Below are 6595 nucleotides of genomic sequence, written 5' to 3' on the forward strand. Positions count from 1 at the left end.
CATGCGAGCCTGACTAACTGAGGCTCTCTGCTTCACATGCTCACTGCCCCTTTAACATTTAAAAAGCCAGCAAAAATGTTGTTGTGCGTGCCCCTCTTCAGTGTGGACCCACACAGGACATCCATAAATGAGTCACAACAATCAGACTTTGAGTGTTATCTGCACATTTCCCTTTAAACTTTACCACGGCACATTCAAATCGCATGCACAAAAAGGGTTATCACATCAACAAATAAAGTCACACAGAACACATCTTATATAAAAAAGCAATTACATGTAAATTAAAGGTAGCAGAGTCCAGTTTAAAAGTACCGTCTCTGTGCTTTTTGCTCTAGAGATCCACATGTGTTTGTAATCTAAGAAGGACTCACTGTAAAGGTATGCTGAGCAGCTTAGACACACTCAGCAAGATAACATCAGCTGAAGAGGAATGGGAATAATAAGTACAAGGAGCAGCTTCATCACAGGAGTAGAATCCAAATAACAGCACGGAGAATGTTTGTTGAAACAATTAAAGAAATACTCTATGATATGGGCACAAAAGAGCAGTTTTACCATCGGCTTTTAATAACTTTATCAGTTTGACCGGTCAGTAAAGGCAAAATCTCCGGATTAACCAGCTATATGGCTCCGGGTCAAAAAATGAATTGAATCGCCAACATCTGCTGCCAAGTCTCGGTTAGTTTGTGAACATTTTAATGTAACACAAATTTATTAAAGAAAATGCTAAAACTGAACTATTCGAGGAATACAGATAGTTGGGGTATTTCTATACAAATAACTCTGTTTGAATAAAAACTACAAGCCTCTCAGACCAAAAAATTCTATAAATGTGTGTTGTTGATGTTGTCTGAAGCCAAGTTATATATTAGTGTAGTAATACAAACATTGTAAATTGGCACTGGACATTGAAAAGGTTGCAGATCCTGCTCTATGATCTGTTATATTCTGTATATTTCTCATCATTTCTGATTACTTCATCAAACTAATTATTGATGTGCTCGTGAACACAAACAATAAAATAACATATGGCTGTCTGGCAGACCGTTGCAGCGGCTGTAGTCAGCATAACTCATCAAAACACAAACCCCAAGAAGCTCAGCTCTCCAGGAACACAACAGATTTTCCTGCCAAAGGTTCCACCCTGCTCGCCCTGCGATGACAGCGCAGAGCTAGCTTCCCAACAGAAACACACACACACACACAGACAAATAACTTCATCAAAAGTGCCTTTACATGAGATGCTAATCGGTGCCAAAATGCCCCTTCTGCTACATGTGGGCTTGTGATCACAAGTTTGAAATGAACTCTAGCACTCTCTGTCATCTGCTGACACAACAAGAGATTGAAGCTGCTCAGTCGACATTCTCTGATCTGTTGGGTTTGTGTGAGGATTTACACCCAAGGACCCTCAACAGGACTGGAATAATGTGTGCTATTTCATCAAATAAAATTAGATTTTCTGCTAAAATGAATGCCTTGACACAGGGAGACTTTGTCTTATTGTCCTAGTTTCACGCAGCGCTACAAATTAGATTTCCTTAAGAAAAGTTCCCATGTTTTGTTTTTTTTCGGTTGACTTGCAAGCCATAAGACAAATGTAGAGGTCTACAAAATGTTAAATCACACAGAAAATGTTGTCATTCATGGAAATGTTCTAATTAAATTTCTCTTTGTTATGATTGGAGAGAAAATGATCTGAAGTGCTGGATGTTTTCATGTCTTATTACTTGTTGCATTTGATTGACAGCTTATGGGTCAAAGGGGCTTCTTATAAAAGGAAATTGGATTTTTGCTAACTTGATGCGTTTTTTAAAGAAAATATTTTTCTTGTGTAAATAAAGGGAAATACAATTAATTTATACTTCCTAGTGTTAGTAGTGACCACGTAAAGCAAAACCCTGGTTAGAGCTGGCTGATGCTACGCTATGATCGGACAGTCTATGTTTGAGAGACAAGTTAGCAAAGGGTCTTTCCCCAAAAAGCAATACTACTCATGTCTCTAAACACCAGTACAGCATTAAGTGTTTGATACTCTCATTGTGTAAGTGCTGCTCTTTTTTTCCAGAAGCTGCAATTTGATCAAGGTACAGAGAAGTTGTTGTATATAATTATAAATAAAATAATGTACAATAAATGTAATATAGACTATGATGTAAAGGCGAATCTGGGACATGTACTGAGATATAGAATATAAAGTGGGCTAACTGGTAGAAGCATATACTTTTTTTGATCAATATAATTGATTGTGTAAGGTTTAAATGTGGAACCAACTACAGTGGGATGTGTTTAAGTTGATTATGTAACTTTTAAAAATCTCAAATGTCCCGACCATATATATACACAGTATATAGGCCAGGCATTGCTGTTGCAATATGCAAATGACTCAGTGATTGCGTGACCTATTTCTGCCCTCAGGTTTATGTAGAGACTGATTTTGGGCCACAGTAGAGAGCATTTCCAGAATGATAAGCATCTTTGAGAAGACTAATCGCAGCGCAACTATTGGTTATTTTGTCCAATCTGGTGCAAGAAGGGTTCATGTTTTGATATCTCATCAACAAGCACCTTCCAATCATCTACTATCTGCTGAGCAGACTACTAGAAATGACGTCTGACACTAATTGCGTACTAACCCTAGTCAATGGGGGAAGTGAAAATTGTGGGCTGGTTATTATGAGGCTAAGCTGAACCATTGATTGCATTACAACCAGGCCATTTGTAGATTCATTTGTTTACCTGTGGCAGAGTTGTAGCAATGATTTGAATGGAGCAGTCCTCTGCTACAATAGACTTAGTCTGGTGAGGGGGCTGTTGTGGAACAACTATGTAAGTCCAGACTTTCCTGTGGTTCTGGCTGGTCCCACTGTTGTATAGTTTGCTTATTTCCACCAAACATTTCTCCGTCGGCTTTCTATGATAATGACCCGTCTTCCAAGAATAATGTTTCCAGATGCGGTTGCGCGGTTCAGAGCAATCCAAACATGCTATTTCTACCCTGGAATGCACATTGGCTTCACTTGGACTTTAGATTGGTTTGTTGCAGAGGGAGGAAAATGCAAAGGATGACACAAACACACATACAGTCCAAGCATATTCATACACACACACGCACTCATACAGACAGACACATACCCAGACAAACGCACCACAAAATAGCAGGTTGTGGGAGAATTCTGATTAGAATTGCTGATGCAAAAGATTTTGTTTTTCCTTTCTTTTTTTCTTTTTCTTTTTTTGACTTCCTGGGCCAGTTGTTGATGGCAGCTCTTTCTGCCACACTAATACTGCCGCCGCCAACCTTCTCGGTGAGTTGCTCGCATTCCTGTGTAGATCAAAAGCACAGCGTGGTGGTGATGAGTATGCTCCAGCAGCGGCCAGAGCTGACTTCAGGGTTTACCGCTGGCTGCTCCTGGAGCGCGCCCGCTGATCTGAGGTAGGCTGATGAAAACTAATGTGGCTGGAGAACCGTTAGCTCTGCATTACCCATTACAGCAATTATGTACGTGGAGCTAGGGTGCACCGCATGTGTGCAAATTCTCCCCACACAAACTGTATACAGAAGGTGCAGAAGAGGGAGTTGAAGGTAGCATCCTGTACTTTACAATGCTTTCATTATGGCCGAGGTTACACGTCTTTTCAATGCAACTTTCTTTCCTGTTAAGTTACTGCTGGTGAAAGATACATGCATCTTCATTAAAATTGTTCTATTTAAAACATTTTTGACGTGGCGTGCCTGTGCAAGCGTGAGGCTGTTTATGTGAAGGTTTGTTTTTACAATTGTAAGGTTTTAGTGAATACGCACTTGGATTATACTGCATGAGTTGTGTGAGAGTTTGAAAACAGTTGTTTTGATATAGTTTGCTGTATTCAGGAGACACACAAGATAGATATCAATCTGCTCACCTCGCTCTCTGAAACAAAGCGCATATGTACAAGTATAGTTCCTAAAATGTTCACCTTAAAGAAAAACTAAATTACTTTGCAATCTGGGTAAATTAAAGATTCTCGTCAAAGAACAACCACAACAAGAAAATGGCAAACTGAGCAAAGTTTTTAGAACATTAGAGTCCAAGATACCCTTTTCAAACTGCTTATTTTTTCCCTGCAACAGTCCGAAATCCAAATATATTCATAAATTGAATTGGAACAGCAAATCATCACATTTGAGAAGCTGGAACAAGCTAATGTTTAGCATTTTTGCTTGATAAATCACTTTCATCATCTGAATTGTTGTCAATTAATGTTATGTTGATACACTCGCAAGAATGGTTTCAGAATTAAAAATATTGCTACAGGCTTACTGTCACATTATTTCATCTGCAACACAAGCCACAAACTATGAGCCATGCTTTATTTGCAGATGACAAGTGCCACTTATTATAACCATGGAAACACAACAGAGATACCATAGTGGTTAGGTCAGATAACTTTCCCACCCTAGAATTAGTCTTTATTTTCATGCATCATTACATTAGAAGAGCTGAATTAAGACTACAAGGGGAAAACACATTTAGACAGCCAATCAGTGAGCTGAACCGTACTAACAGCAGGATGTTTGAGTCAGCTTTGGCCTCATGGTATCGTCTCACACGGTCCTAGTTTGGGGACTTTAAGTAGGAGGGTTGGGAGGGTGGGGTGGTAATGTCTGACAGTGTGTCATAATGTGCTCTGTGATGTGTGTCCTCTCTCTCTCTCTCTCTCTCTCTCTCTCTCTAGGCCTCAGCAGAATAATGTGCAGGATGTGTGGAAAGGAAGAGGTCATGACGGAAATAAATATATAAAGGAGTGAGGGTGGGCACTGACAATACTTCGGGGGCAGAACTGAGATTGACGCAGTCATGACTGCTTCTATCATAAAAATAAAACAACAACATTCACCATTTAGCTTTGAGACACTTCTGCACTTACACCTACAGCACAATCGGCATTGCAAGTTATTTTCAGATTGTTCATTTCCCCATCATTGCTTAAGGCAATTCAAGCAAATAGGTATTAAGCACATCTGCAAGGGATACGCTTTTTTTTTCATGCTGGCCTCGCTTTCGACCCTACTGTATGGTCATGCTCGGTTGTCATGCTACAGTAGATGATGAAATCTCGCTTTTCAACATCTACAGTTTAACTGTGATGTGGGCAAAAGCTCCAGCGAATCAGTGGACCTTGAGTATACATAGTTTTGTCAATGACATCAGTCTTTCAACCATAATTTCAATCAGTTACTATGACTTTGTACTTATCAAAGTCATTGCTGAGTTCAGGGAATGCATTAACATTAAAAAAAGGCCTGAAGGGGAACTATGGAAAGTATGGTTGGTCAAAGAAGAAGCAGGATGTTGGACTATAGACTATGAGGGATGTCAACATACTCTTACTGTTAGCATTTTTTGATATTCTTTCCAAGAGAGTTTGATTTGATTTTCTAAGTACTTGATTCCTGTCTCTTTGGAATTTCTTGTATAAGTATAACGTCATTATTACCAATCGGATTAGTTTTCAAGACAAAAATATGAACACCGTTGTAATACGAGGGACTATCCTTTGACCGAAAGTAGAATCTGCTCCATTTCTAAGAAATGCTGTTGCGTAAATGATCAGATTGCATTTTCAGTAACTTTTCTGGCAAGCAGACAAATATTCTGTTCACTCGATATAATAACATATTGGTAATGTTGTCCTTAATTTTCCTGACAGATGAAGTGCCTAAGACAGGGGGACAATGAATCAGCATGGAGCAGAATGAGGCCCACAGGCACATTCATAAGCACCAGCTGCAAGTGAAGAGGTGTAGCATATAACAGAAATCACAGACATGAGGTCTAATGCACATCTTACTGTGGGACAATCATTTTAACATCTCTTGAGTTATTGGGATGATTTTGTCAAGAGGAACATCTACTCGGCCTGATCGTGACAAAACACAAACGCTCCCTGTGGCTGCTTTAATAAACAACGTTAGTCTCAACTGCTGCTGCTAAAGTCTAATAACATTATCCAATGAGCCAGCACAGTCAGAGGCAGACTAACATGAACACTGTGTCACTGTGCACAATTAAGGGGGAAGGACTCCCGCCAGGTGACTGTAATTACACTCAGGATGAACACGGTTTTAATTGGAATTATCAAATTAGGCCCCGGCAAACGATCGCCCTTGGAGCAGTACAAGGTGCTAACATGGATAGTGACGATTAAGTTGTCGGTAGGTAAATGGAAGCCTTAATCTAAAGTTTATTACCATTTAAAGTTTAAATGAAAATCACATACAGGTGTGCTTTATGACAGTGTCTGCAAGCAAAACAAATGCAAGCAGAAGCCTTTTCCGCCACAAAATTCATACTGTAATGTACTTGAACGTCTTGAATGTAACATGATGACATTTTTGGAGGGGTTTCATTTCCTCAAGTGAAATGATCTGCTTCCCCATACCCTCAGATTTGTTTTTTTTAAGGCAGCATTAGTTAGAGTGATAGATAGTACAGTGTTTAATACTTTGGTCACATATATTGCCATTCTTCTATGGAATTTGTTTCAAATTTGTGCAGTAGATACAATGGTCAGTTATAAGGGCAAACGATAGCAAGACACAAGAAAAAAA

Source organism: Anoplopoma fimbria, chromosome 18 (genome assembly GCF_027596085.1).
Source record: "Anoplopoma fimbria isolate UVic2021 breed Golden Eagle Sablefish chromosome 18, Afim_UVic_2022, whole genome shotgun sequence".
Classification (NCBI taxonomy): Eukaryota; Metazoa; Chordata; class Actinopteri; order Perciformes; family Anoplopomatidae; genus Anoplopoma; species Anoplopoma fimbria.